Raw genomic sequence first — 16,987 nt, forward strand, 5'->3', positions numbered from 1 at the left:
GGAAAAAGGAAACCGCACACTGCTCTTGATAGTGTCGTGTCTTTGGCTATGCCGGATTAAGTGATATGACATGCTAACCTATAAAATTCTTTCTCTGTAATTAATATTACCTGATTAAGCTAATCATGTAAATGTAATTAACTAGAAAGTCGGGGCACCACGGAAGAACGTTTATAGAGCTGTTATCTTCCGAATAAACTCTTAAAATACTTAGTAATATTTTACATCGATAGCAGTCAATATTAACCCTTATCTTATTTTCAGTCTCATAATGAAAGTTGTAAATTCTTGGCTATCTTCACAAACCCTGGCTAACAAGTTGAATCAGCAATACAAAATTGGGTTTAATTATTTATTTACTAAATACCTAACTAATCACACAGAATTACAAATATACAGAATACAATGATGTCATACAGAATTCACCCCTGGTGAACGGAACCTGTATGAAAGCTGGTTACACAAAGGAAAGGGGGTTGGGCTTGAATGAAAGAGCGGGAAGATTTAGGAACACAGAAACAGCAGCTATGCTATCGTAAATACATTATCTTATGCATTCTAAATTACCGCCCATTTGGAAAAGGAAAATGCAATAAATATTTACTCTGAGCTGCGCTTCGGTAGATTGGTCGTAGATGCTGGCCGGGTTGGCCAACAGACCTTCCTGTCCTCGCAAGAATGTCTCTGGTGGTAAATTGGATACGTGGTGGTATTTTTCGTCTGTCTGTTAGACTGGATCCGTCGTCCGTCCTTTCCTAGCTCACGTCTACAGCGTCTAGGAAGTATCACTTCTGTAGTGAATAAGCTCAAAGTTCATACCATTCGCCACCAAAGCTCACGCCGAGGTTGGCTTAGTTCTGTACTTGACATGTGTGTCCTTCTAACGTAGAGGCTGCAGACCTCACGTGCTGGAACAACCTGGTTATCTTTTCGTCAAAGGCTTATATAGTGGAGAGGGGGAGGGAGGTGTTTCATCGTTTATAACCCCTGTCTCTTCACAGGGTTGGGCCACTGATCAAGCAGGGCACTTTCCTTATGAAAACCCAATTCTCTCATTTGGAAGCTAAAATTACATTTAATCTCCTAACAAACAATTTCAATATCAAACATTTCAATTGCATAACAATTCCATGTGACTCTGATAACTAGAGGGTGGATACTTTCCCAGGTACAGTTTATGTCGTCCTGTCATCAGTCATAATGTCTCAGATGACAACTGAAATGAAATCCATACTCATTACGTTATCAAGCATATTTCCAACTGGTTTTATTACCAAAATATGGTTCCTTTCCCCATTTGTTTGATGTTCCCAGACTCTCTATATTTAACAGGACAGCAGTCCTTCAGTAGGGTCAGTAAGAGAGGGGAAGGGAGAAAGGAATTTATGGGGGGGGTCATAAACCTTACCCACAGGCCAACGTCATGACAATAGTATCACTGATATTTAATAAGCTTACGTATCGGCCTCACGGACGAAGGCCGTACTCTAATGTCAAAGTATAAGAACAATTCTAACGTTTGTAAAATATTAGGTTAGTGTTGTGGAGTAACTACAATGTTGTTGATCCATCCTCAGTTTTATCCTATCACAGCCATTAAACTCTGTAACTGTTTTAAAGTCACCATTGGCCTCATGGTGAAATCCTTGAGTGTTTTCCTTCCTCTCCGGCAACTCAGTATTGTTAATAACATCACCATGCTCAAAGGGATATTCAATATCAGCTTATTGTTAAAAATGTAGAATTCTTTGCGAGGCATTGGAAAACCTCACTGGTCTTTGTTGTTGAATCTGTGTTTGAAATTCACTGCTCGACTGAGGGACCTTACGGATAACTGTAGGTGTGGGGTACAGAGATGAGGTAGTCATTCATAAATCACGTTAAACACTATTATTGCACACAGTGTGACCTTATAAGCAAAGTTTTACTCTTCCATTTATTTAGGCTTTCCAAAACACAGGGGTTGAATACTTATTGACTCAAGACATTTAAACTTATTTAGAATTAGTTTGTAAATATTTCAAAAAACATAATTCCACAAAATCTGGAAAAAGTCAAGGAGTGTGAATACTTTCTGAAAGCACTTTATTTGCTATATTAACAACCTAATCTACTGTTTTATTGAAATATGCTTACTTGCCAACAATTTAAAGTTTGAATCCAAATACATTTCATGAATATCATAATGAATCGATCCAGAAGTTGAAGTCAACACTTTATTGGTTTCTGATGCAGCTGGAATAATTTCGTCACTTGTCCAGTACACTTGTAAAACATATTATATACTGCTCAAAAAAATAAAGGGAACACTTAAACAACACATCCTAGATCTGAATGAAAGAAATAATCTTATTAAATACTTTTTTCTTTACATAGTTGAATGTGCTGACAACAAAATCACACAAAAATAATAAAATAAAAAAAAGAATCAATGGAAATCCAATTTATCAACCCATGGAGGTCTGGATTTGGAGTCACACTCAAAATTAAAGTGGAAAACCACACTACAGGCTGATCCAACTTTGATGTAATGTCCTTAAAACAAGTCAAAATGAGGCTCATTAGTGTGTGTGGCCTCCACGTGCCTGTATGACCTCCCTACAATGCCTGGGCATGCTCCTGATGAGGTGGCGGATGGTCTCCTGAGGGATCTCCTCCCAGACCTGGACTAAAGCATCCGCCAACTCCTGGACAGTCTGTGGTGCAACGTGGCGTTGGTGGATGGAGCGAGACATGATGTCCCAGATGTGCTCAATTGGATTCAGGTCTGGGGAACGGGCGGGCCAGTCCATAGCATCAATGCCTTCCTCTTGCAGGAACTGCTGACATACTCCAGCCACATGAGGTCTAGCATTGTCTTGCATTAGGAGGAACCCAGGGCCAACCGCACCAGCATATGGTCTTACAAGGGGTCTGAGGATCTCATCTCGGTACCTAATGGCAGTCAGGCTACCTCTGGCGAGCACATGGAGGGCTGTGCGGCCCCCCAAAGAAATGCCACCCCACACCATGACTGACCCACCGCCAAACCGGTCATACTGGAGGATGTTGCAGGCAGCAGAACATTCTCCACGGCGTCTCCAGACTCTGTCACGTCTGTCACGTGCTCAGTGTGAACCTGCTTTCATCTGTGAAGAGCACAGGGCGCCAGTGGCGAATTTGCCAATCTTGGTGTCCTCTGGCAAATGCCAAACGTCCTGCACGGTGTTGGGCTGTAAGCACAATCCCCACCTGTGGACTTCGGGCCCTCATACCACCCTCATGGAGTCTGTTTCTGACTGTTTGAGCAGACACATGCATATTTGTGGCCTGCTGGAGGTCATTTTGCAGGGCTCTGGCAGTGATCCTCCTGCTCCTCCTTGCACAAAGGCAGAGGTACCGGTCCTGCTGCTGGGTTGTTGCCCTCCTACGGCCTCCTCCACGTCTCCTGATGTACTGGCCTGTCTCCTGGTAGCGCCTCCATGCTCTGGACACTACGCTGACAAACACAGCAAACCTTCTTGCCACAGCTCGCATTGATGTGCCATCCTGGATGAGCTGCACTACCTGAGCCACTTGTGTGGGTTGTAGACTCCGTCTCATGCTACCACTAGAGTGAAAGCACCGCCAGCATTCAAAAGTGACCAAAACATCAGCCAGGAAGCATAGGAACTGAGAAGTGGTCTGTGGTCCCCACCTGCCGAACCACTCCTTTATTGGGGGTGTCTTGCTAATTGCCTATAATTTCCACCTGTTGTCTATTCCATTTGCACAACAGCATGTGAAATTTATTGTCAATCAGTGTTGCTTCCTAAGTGGACAGTTTGTTTTCACAGAAGTGTGATTGACTTGGAGTTACATTGTTTTGTTTAAGTGTTCCCTTTATTTTTTTGAGCAGTGTATAAAGCACCATTATATACATATGTACAATAGCTAGCAATATCTATACCACAATGCAGTTGTGAGCATACTATGCCTTTTATATTATACTACAACAGTAGTCTAACTGAATTTGTATGTTGTGTTGTTTGAATGCTCAGTGCAGGTCCCAGAACATTCTTCAGCTGGTAAACCTTTTCTTGTGTTGGGTAATGGCACTGTGGCGATGTTATTCACCACCCACTGCTTTGACCTCTTGCAAAATATGTGTATGTACTGCAAGTCTCCTGTAAAGACATGAAGACTGATCATGAGGATGCGTAACCATTCAATAAATCATGTTAATCTGTAAACAGAAAAGGGTACAGTAGACTGGTATGTGTTTTGTTACACTCAGTCAGTAATTGGGCATTGAGGTGGGCTGTTAGCAAATATGTGAAAAGTTTGAGGGGGACTTGACTTGTAGACCGTCTAGACATGTATTGTTGTGTATGAGCATGTACAGTTGTGCTGTTGAGTAGACAAGCACTGCCAACAATAGAGTGAATATGCTTGAAGAGTATACTATCTAAGGTTTGAGGAGCACTTGTCTTGTAGACAGTTTAGTGTATTGGTGATTTTGTTTTCTCAATTGGGTATTGTGCTTTCATAAATACCTTTGGCTGTCCAGGCTTGTTTCAAAGTCAGATGATGTTGAGCTTGAGTTTATTCCAGGCTGAAAGCTTTCATCCAATGGGTCTACAGGCTCTGTACTACTAAAGCTGGTGTCAAGGTCATTGTCATCAGCAGCAGCAGGATTAGTCTGTAGGACACACAGTAGTCTGTGATTAGCCAACATTTTACTACTTTGTCCCCATCAATATACACTGAAACAAGGTACTATATCAACCCACCCCCTCATGTCAATAGATTATGCAAACTAACCTTCACACACATTACCCACCCCCAACATAAATCAGTCAGTCACCCACACCATCCCCTCCTTACCTCCTTTTCTCCAATTTAGACTTCAAGCCTTGCATGAACAATCAACTAAGACTCCATAATACAGAGAAAACTACAGTAGAAGTTGTAGCCTACTTTTAAACACACCAACTATGACAACAAGACACAGACCATGTTTATGCCTAGCTCCAATATATTTATTTGCTCATCATGGAGTCATGGAAAGATTTAGTCGATGTAAGTAAGATTTTAGAAGGTGACACAATAGTTCCTGGTGCTGAGCTTGATGTTGATGCCTCTGTAGTTGTTGATAGGATCAGACTCTAAATAGAACACATAACCTTTCCTACGTTAGCCTCTGTGGTAGTTAGTTAGTTAGCTAGCTAGCTACCGTAACCTAATGAGGCTAACGTTAGCTTGCAAAGTTACAAATCACATTGCCAGATAGCAGCTGGCTAATTACATTGATATGCTTTGGAATATACAGCCAGTGTATTATGAAAGCTAGCAAGCTAGATTTTGGTTTAGATAAACAAATGTAGTTCACTAGCTAGTTAGCTAGGTAACGTTAGCTACGGTACTTCAGCTTAGCCTTCCTTTCTGCTGAGTTGATGTTGGCTGATCGGAGGCCTTCCTCTTTGAAGTGAAGGGAAAAATCTATGAAATAGCATCACTTTTTTTTCACATGGCAACCCCATGTGATGAGACTTCAGTTCCATTTCGAAATACTCTGGCTGAAAGTGCCGGCTACAAACACAGACTTTTGGACATTTCTCACATCAATTGGATAGACCTCCACGGGGCAGTACTATGTCCTGAAATCACTATGAATTCTGGATATTGTGGTTAGCTTATAACAGGAAATGTAGCTGGCCCGTTTCTACCGGTGAGATGCAGAAACGCTCATATTTGCGTGAAGTGAAGAAATGCAATTGTTTTATGACACATATGATATGTTAATAACATATGAATGGACCTATGTAGTGAAATAGAGCAGCAGTGAAATGTCACTTTAAGTCTCTCTCACTCCTAGAATGAATAGGGAAAAAGTGGAATTCAGAACTCAAGCATCTTCTCAAGAACATTGCTGGCTATGAAATAATAGAGACCTCAAGTATGGATGGCTCTAAGCAACCACAGCTCCAAAAATAGTAATAGCAGCATTTGAAGACTAATTTTCACAGTTAACATTTAATGGGGCACCAAATCATTGCTTCAGTCAGCAAGAGTGACTCATGTTCAGTCCATCTGTGCAGCACCAACCTTTTAGATGTTTCCCTCATCCACAACACGTCTGCAGCACTTTCATGTGTCCTTCAATATCTTTAGAACTCAACTTGTGTGTTGTAAATGAGAAACTTAGAACTGAATTGCCAGCATCGCTGCCACAATATTTAATTTAATGATAAATACTTTGTAGTTTAGATCAAAATGAAGATGTTCTGTTCATTGTGAAAGCTCTTTAAGATTTAATGGCAATGATTATGTGGTTGAGGCAGCAATATTTGAACACAACGTTCCATAAAAAGATAGATCGTAAAAACAGTGTTTGGATTATAAAATTGGATCCCAAAGTTAAATATAGCTGCGAGCAGCAATGGATAGGGTTCACAGGATGACATAAAGGACAGTTGGATAACAAAGCACTCCATCATGTAGGAACTATCTTCCTTTATGTACAATCAGTGAAAGCATTACCATGTTTATCTCTCAAATAATTTAGGTTTACTTTACTCAAATCAAAGGCATATTTCTGATAGTGTTAGAGCACAATCGTAATGCATATAGGCCAATATTATTTATAAAGACATAAAAAAAACTCAGAGAAGATTGCTTTACTCTGAGGTTTACATTAATGAAATCAAAGGCATATTGTAACGCTCATCGTTAGGGGGAGAAGTGGACCAATGCGCAGCATGGTAAGTGTTCATGATAATTTATTTCAGAAACACTTAAACAAGAATAACCAAAAGCAAAAACAAAAGTGCACAGTTCCGTCAGGCTCAGATGCTAAACAGAAAACAACCTCCCACAAACACAGGTGGAAAACCGGCTGCCTAAGTATGATTCCCAATCAGAGACAACAATAGACAGCTGCCTCTGATTGGGAACCACACTGGCCCAAAAACAAAGAAACAAAAAACATAGACTTCCCCACCCGAGTCACACCCTGACCTAACCAAACATAGAGAATAATAAGGATCTCTACGGTCAGGGCGTCACACATATTTATGATAGTGTATGATATCCTTTGTAGAACAAACATATTCACACATTAACCTGTTGGGGCTAGGGGGCAGTATTTGCAGGGCCGGATAAAAAAACGTACCCGATTTAATCTGGTTACTACTCCTGCCCAGAAACGAGAATATGCATATAATTAGTAGATTTGGATAGAAAACACTCTGAAGTTTCTACAACTGTTTGAATGGTGTCTGTGAGTATAACAGAACTCATATGGCAGGCCAAAACCTGAGAAGATTCCATACAGGAAGTGCCCTCTCTGACCATTTCTTGGCCTTCTATAGACTCTTTATCGAAAACAGAGGATCTCTGCTGTAACGTGACATTTTCTAAGGCTCCCATAGGCTCTCAGAAGGCGCCAGAAAGTGTAATGAGATGTCTGCAGTCTCTGGGCAAAGTACAGCAGCAGAGTTTGTTACTGGCCTGCCTGGGGACAGTGACACTGGAGATGCGCGTTCATGTGAATTCTCCATTTTGTTCTTTCAGTCTTTGAACGAATACAACGTCGCCCGGTTGGAATATTATCGCTATTTTACGAGAAAAATCGCATAAAAATTGATTTTAAACAGCGTTTGACATGCTTCGAAGTACGGTAATGGAATATTTTGAATTTTTTTGTCATTGTGACCTGAATACACGAACAAAACGGAGCTATTTCAATATAACTATGGATTATTTCGAACCAAAACAACATTTGTTGTTGAAGTAGAAGTCCTGGGAGTGCATTCTGACGAAAAACAGCAAAGGTAATCCAATGATTCTTATAGTAAATCTGAGTTTGGTGAGGGCCAAACTTGGTGGGTGTCAAATTAGCTAGCCGTGATGGCCGGGCTATCTACTCAGAATATTGCAAAATGTGCTTTCGCTGAAAAGCTATTTTAAAATCTGACACCGCGATTGCATAAAGGAGTTCTGTATCTATAATTATTAAAATAATTGTTATGTATTTTGTGAACGTTTTATGCTGAGTAATTAAGTAAATTCACCGGAAGTTTGTGGTGTGTATGCTAGTTGCTAGTTCTGAACATCACATGCTAATGTAAAAAAGCTGTTTTTTGATATAAATATGAACTTGATTGAACAAAACATGCATGTATTGTATAACATAATGTCCTAGGAGTGTCATCTGATGAAGATCATCAAAGGTTAGTGCTGCATTTAGCTGTGGTTTGGTTTTTGTGACATATATGCTTGCTTGAAAAATGGCTGTGTGGTTATTTCTGGCTATGTACTCTCCTAACATAATCTAATGTTTTGCTTTCGCTGTAAAGCCTTTTTGAAATCGGACAATGTGGTTAGATTAATGAGAGTCTTATCTTTCAAATGGTGTAAAATAGTCCTATGTTTGAGAACTCTGAATTATGACATTTTGTGGTTTTAAATTTGGCGCTCTGATGTGTCACTGGCTGTTGAATAGTGCGGGACGATTTCGTCCCACGTACCCTAGAGAGGTTTTAACTATAGCAATTGGTTTATTCTCAGTGATTAAAATAAAACGTTGGTCTTTGTGCAACATTTACACAAAATAAAATGAACAATAATATACTGTCGTGGACGAATCAGAATTAGTTGGGTAACATAGGAAATTAAGATGTTTTATTAGTATAATATGCTTATTTGAGGTACTTGTCATTAGAAAGTGTCCATTGGACTCTGGTGTCTTTTCAGTTGCATGTCTACCTTAGCTGGGGCTCAGACACTTGGGGCCCAGAGAGGGGAGAGGTCAGACTTGTCGTCATGGGAATGTGTCTTTACCTATTTCTTAAACCATGTGAAGGGATGGCGTGATTAATGGGGAACCAATGACTTGTCTCCACAATGTCTGTGAGCAAGTCACTCCCTCCTTTTCTTTATTGTGGGGAGGATTATGGCAGTAAATGGACCCTTGTATGTCCTCTCTTATGTCCACACTTATCCTGTGATAATATATGGCCTAGAGGCTCACTCCCCAGTGAGCCTGTCCAGGAGTAGGGTCAAGAGGGGGTTTGCTTGAGATGGGAGTATCTAGAGTTGACAACTGATATATGCCATTGGATGAAATTGTGTTTTTGTTCTATACCGTACCAGGGAGGGACGGTTCTAAGGGGACCAGATACTGGGCTATACATTAATCCTGTTGACATAGCAGTTACTGTCTGATGTGTTTTATTGATATCTGTCATACAAAACTTAACCTTTGTGAACTGTTACTAAGTATCTGTGGTTTGTCAATGTACGTTGAAGGGGGTATCGTTGCTATAAAAGATCCCTGTAGCAATTCTGTAATCACCTTCCTGGTTCATTCGAGAGAATGCATTATTGAAGGTCAAGAACTTTTGCAAAAGTATCTTAAGTATTAAAGATGTAGTTTAACTCAGACTGGTGTGTTTGTAACTCCTCATTTTGTAATGCAGAAATTAGCCACCACAATACTCAATATTAGAAAGGTGTTCTTAATGTTTTGGACAGTACCTGGTTGTGTGGTTGTTTGTGTGAATACAGAGTCACTTCCCCTTCTCCATAATCTATCTCTGCTTTTCAGTCTCATAAGAGGCAGACTGTTGGAGCTCCCTCCAAAATCCTTTGGCTAGGCAGTAGATATTTTCCTGCCACTCCAGGAAAGCCGGTATGTGTGTGAGGGCTGTTGGGGCCTTGTTTCAGCATCTGGTGGCAGAACCTGCACAGACGGCCGAAGGAATGCTGATCTGAGGATTTTCTCTTTCCTCAGTTCGCTCCTTCCTCACTGCCCCCTCTACTTTAAGGCCCCAGCTCCCGTTGAAAGAAGGCAGTGGCAGCAAAATCCTAAAATGGTATCCTTCTGCTGTACAAGTCTGGAAGACTTTTTTAAAGCAGTAGAAGTAATTCACCTCTCTGGTCTGATAAAATAAATGAATGGCGCAGCCATCACCGAGGTAACGGTATTTTGGCTGGCCACACGCTAGACAGGTCCTTCTTTTTTATTTTGCTGCTTCTTCTCCAAGATCTCTTTTAACATCCAGCCTTGGTCAGAGGGGCATCCTGGGGAGGACCCAACACTGGTTGGTTTACTGGAGCAGGTGGCAGGGGACGTGACTGGGACACTGACCAGACAACAAGATGCAGCCACAGTTCGTTGTCTCTCGGAGCTTCCTTGGGCTGTTAAGCACAGAGCAGATCCACCCACTCCAGGATCTCTTCCTCCTCTTAGTGCTTTGTCAGTAGCCCATCAATGGCAGCTCTCATGGGCTCTGTCCATAGACCGTGGTCCAAGACGAAAACGCAAACTCCAATGTATGCAGCATGGGGAGAAGCTGTCATTGGCAGTGGTGGTGTGGCTGGCAGAGGTGTTATTGGCAAATCTGAAAGAGAGGCACAATATTATTTTAATGACAAAGCCTTGACTATACACAAACCTAAATCAAATGTCTCTGTGTGTGTGTGTACAGACCTATCAACCACTGTGATATGCATTAATTGGCAAAACCATTGTTGACAAGTGCATTGCATATGCAATGTTCCACCTGAGTGTAGACTAGGCCTGTTTATGCTCAGTCACTCTAAATCTAAATACGAACTTGAGTGATTTTAATGTAACTCAATGCAAAGTAATGCTTTTCTGGGGTCAGGGGGCTTCACGTACGGGAATGGAGGACCTAGGGTAATGGAATATTAACAATAAATACAGTGCATTCAGAAAGTATTCATCCCCCTTGACTTTTTCCACATTTTGTTATGTTACAGCCTTATTCTAAAATTGATTAAATCGTTTTTTTCCCGTCATCAATCTACACACAATACCCCATAATGACAAAGCAAAAACAGGTTTTAAGAAATTCAAATATCACATTTCCGTAAGAATTCAGACCCTTTACTCAGTACTTTGTTATAGCACCTTGGCAGCGATTACAGCCTCGAGTCTTCTTGGGTATGACACTACAAGCTTGGCACACCTGTATTTGGTGAGTTTCTCCTATTCTTCTCTGCAGATCCTCTCAAGCTCTGTCAGGTCGAATGGGGAGCGTCGCTGCACAGCTATTTTCAGGTCTCTCCAGAGATGTTTGATCAGGTTCAAGTCCGGGATCTGGCTGGGCCACTCAAGGACATTCAGAAACTTGTCCAGAAGCCTCAGCTCTGTCAAAGTGACCATCGGGTTCCTGGTCACCTCCCTGACCAAGACCCTTCTACCCCGATTGCTCAGTTTGGCCAGGCAGCCAGCTCTAGGAAGAGTCTTGGTGGTTCCAAACTTCTTCCATTTAAAAATGATGGAGGCCATTGGGGACCTTCAATGCGGCAAAAAAAATTTGGTAGCCTTCCCCAGATATGTTCCTCAACACAATCCTGTCTCGGAGCTCTATGGACAATTCCTTCGACCTCATGGCTTGGTTTTTGCTCTGACAAGGCTCAAGGTATTGCTTTATTTAAAAAAAAACTGTTTTCACTTCTTCATTATGGAGTATTGTGTGTAGATTGATGAATAAGGCTGTATTGTAACAAAATGTGGAAAAAGCAAAGGAGTCTGAATACATTCCAAATGCACTGTAAGTATGCAGAAAGATATCAACACAGTAAATTAAGTATCCACATTTATGAATGAAACTCTATTTGACTGAGATATTTACCGTCAGAGTAAGGTTCATGCATTATGTTTTTGGCACCCACAGCAATAGTGGCAGCTTTTGTATTTGTATTTATTATGGATTCCCATTAGCTGCTGTTTGTGTCTCATCGCAGTTCCTGCTGATCCATAAGGTGTATTTTTATCTGGGTTTTTTTCAATCTAATTTTACTGCTTGCATGAGTTACCTGATGTGGAATAGAGTTCCATATAGTTATGGCTCTATGTAATACTGTGCACCTCCCATTGTTTGTTCTGGACTTGGGGACTGTGAAGAGACCTTTAATGGCATGTATTGTGGGGTATGCATGGGTGTCCGAGCTCTGTGCCAGTAGTTCAAAAAGACAAAATCGGGGCCTTCAACATGTCAATACCTCTCAAAAATACAGGTAGTGGTGAAGTCAATCTCTCCACTTTGAGCCAGGAGAGTTTGACATGCATATTATTAACTTTAGCTCTCTGTATACATTTAAGGGCCAGACGTGTTGCCCTGTTTTGAGCCAATTGCAATTTTCCTAAGTCCCTCTTTGTGGCACCTGACCGCACGACTGAACAGTAGTCAAGGTGAGACAAAATTAGGGCCTGTAGGACCCGCCTTGTTGATAGTGCTGTTAAGAAGGCAGAGCAGGACTTTATTATGGACAGACTCTCCCCATCTTAGCTAATGTTCTATCAATATGTTTTGACCATGACAGTCACCACAAATTGCTCAATTTCTGCATTATTTATTACTCAAAGTCAGTGTCGTTAGTAAAGTAAAAAATAAAAAATAATGGGCGTAGACAGCTGCCCTGGGGAATTCCTGATTCTACCTGGTGTCACGTCCTGACCATAGAGTGCTCTTATTTTCTATGGTAGAGTAGATCAGGGCGTGACTGGTGGGTTTATTCTAGTTTATTTGTTCTATGTTGTGTTCTAGTTTCCTTTTTCTATGTTGGGTTTTTTGTATGATTCCCAATTAGAGGCAGCTGATCATCGTTGTCTCTAATTGGGGATCATATTTAAGTAGTTGTTTTTCCCACCTGTGTTTGTGGGAGATTATTTTTGAGTTAGTGCATGTTGCACCTCTGTCGTCATGGTTTGTGTTTTTGTTTGTAGTTTATTGTTTGTCTTGCAAAGTTTCACATTCTAATAAAAGATGTGGAACGATACTGACGCTGCGCCTTGGTCCGTTCCTACACACATGCGTGACAGAATCTTCCACCACCAAAGGACCCAGCAGCGTGCGCAGGAGGAGCAGGGATCCTGGGCCCGGGAGAAAAGGGAGTGGAGGACATCCTGGACCTGGGAGGAGGTAATTCCAGGGGACAAGACCCTGCCATGGAAGCAGGCGGAGACAGCGAGAGAGGAACGGCGACAATACGAGGAATTAGCACGGCAACGACAAAAGCCTGAGAGGCAGCTCCCCCCCAAAAATGTTGGGGGGGGCACACGGGGAGATTGGCGGAGTCAGGTTTTAGACCTGAGCCAACTCCCCGTGCTTACCGTAGGGAGCGTGCGACCAGTCAGGCACTGTGTTATGCGGTGATGCGCACCGTATCTCCAGTGCGCATTCACAGCCCGGTGCGCTCGTTGCCGGCTCCCCGCATTTGCCGGGCTAAAGTGAGCATTCAGCCAGGACGGATTGTGCCGGCTCAGCGCTCCTGGTCTCCTGTGCGTCTCCTCGGTCCAGGATATCCTGCACCGGCTCTACGCACTGTGTCGCCAGTGCACCTTCACAGCCCAGTGCGTCCTGTGCCAGAGCCCCGCACTTGCCGGGCTAAAGTGAGCATTCAGCCAGGACGGGTTGTGCCAGCTCTATGCTCCAGACCTCTATGCTCCTGGTCTCCTGTGCGTCTCCACGGTCCAGTATATCCTGCACCGGTTCTATGCACCAAGTCTCCAGTGCGCCTCCACAGCCCAGTACGTCCTGTGCCTCTCCCTCGCACTCTCCCTGGAGTGCGTGTCCTCAGTCAGGTACATCCTGTGCCTCCTCCTCGCACTTTCCCTGAAGTGGACCTTCCCAGTCAGGTACGTCCTGTGCCTGCTCCTCGCACTCGCCCTGAAGTGCGTGTCACCAGTCTGGCGCTACCTGTTCCAGCTCCATGCACCAGGCCTCCAGTGCGCCTTCCCAGTCCAGAGCTTCCGGCGACAGTTCCCAGTCCGGAACCTCCTGAGATGGCCCGCGGCCCGGAGCCTCCTGAGACGGCCCATGGTCCGGAGCCTCCGGCGACAGTCCGCTGTCCGGAGTCTCTGGCGATGGTCCGCGGTTTGGAGCCTCCGGCGACGATCTACGGTCCGGTTCTGCCGGCGACGATCCACGGTCCGGAGCCTCCGGCGACGATCCACGGTCCGGAGCCTCCGGCGACGATCCACGGTCCGGAGCCTCCGGCGATGATCCGCGGTCCGGTTCCACGAAAGTGGGGGGAGCCCCAAGCGGAGGGGGGTCTTTGTCCTGCACCTGAGCCTCCACCAATGCTGGCGGCTTCGCAGGATGAGAGGGTTCTTCGTCCTGCACCAGAGCCGCCTCCAATGTTGGCGGATCCGCAGGATGAGAGGGTTCTTCATCCTGCACCAGAGCCGCCTCCAATGCTGGCGGATCCGAAGGTTCTTCGTCCTGCACCAGAATCGCCACCAACACTAGACACCCCCCCAACCCTCCCTTTTGGTTTCAGGTTTTGCGGCCGGAGTCCGCACCTTTGGGGGGGGTACTGTCACGTCCTGACCATAGAGTGCTCTTATTTTCTATGGTAGAGTAGGTCAGGGCGTGACTGGGGGGTTTATTCTAATTTATTTGTTCTATGTTGTGTTCTAGTTTCTTTTTTCTATGTTGGGGTTTTTGTATGATTCCCAATTAGAGGCCATCGAGGTCATCGTTGTCTCTAATTGGGGATCATATTTAAGTAGTTGTTTTTCCCATCTGTGTTTGTGGGAGGTTATTTTTGAGTTAGTGCATGTTGCGCCTCTGTCGTCACGGTTTGTGTTTTTGTTTATAGTTTATTGTTTGTCTTGCAAAGTTTCACATTCTAATAAAAGATGTGGAACGATACTCATGCTGCTCCTTGGTCCGTTCCTACACACATGCGTGACACCTGGATTAAGTTAGAGAGGCTTCCATTAAATAACACCCTCTGTGTTCTGTTAGACATGTAACTCTTTATCCACAATATAGCAAGGGGTGTAAAGCCAGAACACATACGTTTTTCCAGCAGCAGACTATGATCGATAATGTCTAAAGCCGTACTGAAGTCTATCAAAAGAGCCCCCACAATCTTTTTATCATTAATTTCTCTCAGCCAATCATCAGTCGTTTGTGTAAGTGCTGTGCTTGTCGAATGTCCTTCCCTGTAAGCGTGCTGAAAGTCTGTTGTCAATATGTTTACTGTAAAATAGCATTGTGTCTCTTCAAACACAATTTTTTTCAAAGGTTTACTAAGGGTTGCTTACAGTCCGATTGGTTGGCTATTTGAGCCATTAAAGGGGACTTTACTATGCTGAGGTAGCAGAATGACTTTTGCTTCCCTTCAGGCCTGAGGGCAAACACTTTCTAGTAGGCTTAACCCTTGTGTTGTCTTAAGGGTCAAAAATGACCCGCCACTATGTTCAATAGCAGAGAAAACCCCTTAAATTATATTTTTTCAACTTGAAATTTGATGACTTTTCCTAGAGTGACCCCAACATTTGAAAAAGTGAAACATCGCCTTTGTTCATATTTCCATGAACACTGTACACCACCAGGGTAGAAAGATTGTCTTAGGGTCATTTTTGACCCGGCAGTTATAAAATAATTTACACACCACAAAAACCACAAAGACACACACACAATAACGAAACTGAGATTATGTGTGCTACTGACTGAACTCAGACAAGTAAAACTTTCTTGTTCATGTGCAGCATCTCCCCTCCACGACCCCACACATGACTCAAGTTCACAGACAAAATAAACAAAATTTCAGACAAAATAAACAAACTTTCAGACAATATAAACATTTATTGAAAGCATGGTTTACTAATGGGGAATGCAGTCAGAGGCTATAAAGGTGCTGAAGATGACAGTCCCCCCCAGTTCTCTCTTTTCTGAAGCCATGAGTGCACGTTTCAGTGGCCAACAGGTTGTAGATATGATTTTTTCAGATGTCCAGGAGGAACAAGAGAACAATGATTTAGAAGAGGAGAAGGTATCTTAAGAAGAAGATGGGGAAGAATACAACCCAGAGCACGGTACATCATCTTCAGATGAAGACGAAATCCCCCAAGCTGAAAGAGAGACATTTTTGTCAAAGAACAGCAAAATAACATGGTCCTTCGCACCATATGACAAACAAGGCAGGATGGCAGCACAAAATGTCATAAGGATGACCCCAGGGCCCACAAGACATGCAGTTGCCCATGCCCAGGACATTGCCTCAACATTCTACATGTTCATCACACCATCCATCGAAACAATCATCCTGGAGATGACAAATTTGGAGGGTTTCCGTAAATATGGAGGCATCTGGAAAAGGATGTATGAGATCGGCCTGCATGCCTTCATAGGGCTGCTAATCTTAACGGGTGTGTATAGGTCCCAAGGCGAGGCTACATGTAGTCTCTGGGATGCAGAGAGTGGCAGAGCGATTTTCCATGCCACGATGCCACTGAAAGTCTTTCACACTTTTCAAGAATGCTACAATTTGATAACCGTGAGTCAAGACCTGCAAGACGTGTGAGAGACAAACTGGCGGCCATAAGAGAGGTCTGGGAGAAGTGGGTGGAGTGTCTGCCATAACTCAACAACCCTGGGACTGAAGTAACAGTGGATGAGCAACTGGTTCCATTCAGTTACATTTTTATTTGAATATCTGTAATATAAGTGATTTTCACTGTTAATTTTATTATGTATTGCTGTAATATCATTGATTTATGTGATTGTTTTCTGTGACACTGATACTAATTACTGACAGTAATCTCTTTTGTCAAAAGGTCGCTGTCCTTTCCGGCAGTATATGCCCAGCAAGCCAGCAAAGTATGGCATCAAGATATGAGTGGCCTGTGATGCACAATCCAGCTACTCTTGGAAGATGCCAGTCTACACAGGGAAGCTGACCAGTAGAGGCCCGGAGAAGAACCAGGGGATGTGGGTTGTGCTTGATGTGACAGATGGACTGAGGGGGCACAATGTCACATGTGACAATTTCTTCACCTCTTATGAACTCAGCCAGCAGCTCCTGAAGAGGAAGACCACCATGGTTGGCACAGTTAGAAAGAACAAGCCTGAGCTACCCCCTGCACTCCTCACAACAAGGGGGAGAGAGGCCTTCTCATCAAAGTTTGCCTTCACCCCCACCACCACTCTAGTTTCTTACCTCCCAAAGAGGATCAAAAATGTGGTCCTCCTGAGCACACTGC

The sequence above is a fragment of the Salmo salar genome, chromosome ssa01 (assembly GCF_905237065.1).
Source record: "Salmo salar chromosome ssa01, Ssal_v3.1, whole genome shotgun sequence".
Taxonomy (NCBI): Eukaryota; Metazoa; Chordata; class Actinopteri; order Salmoniformes; family Salmonidae; genus Salmo; species Salmo salar.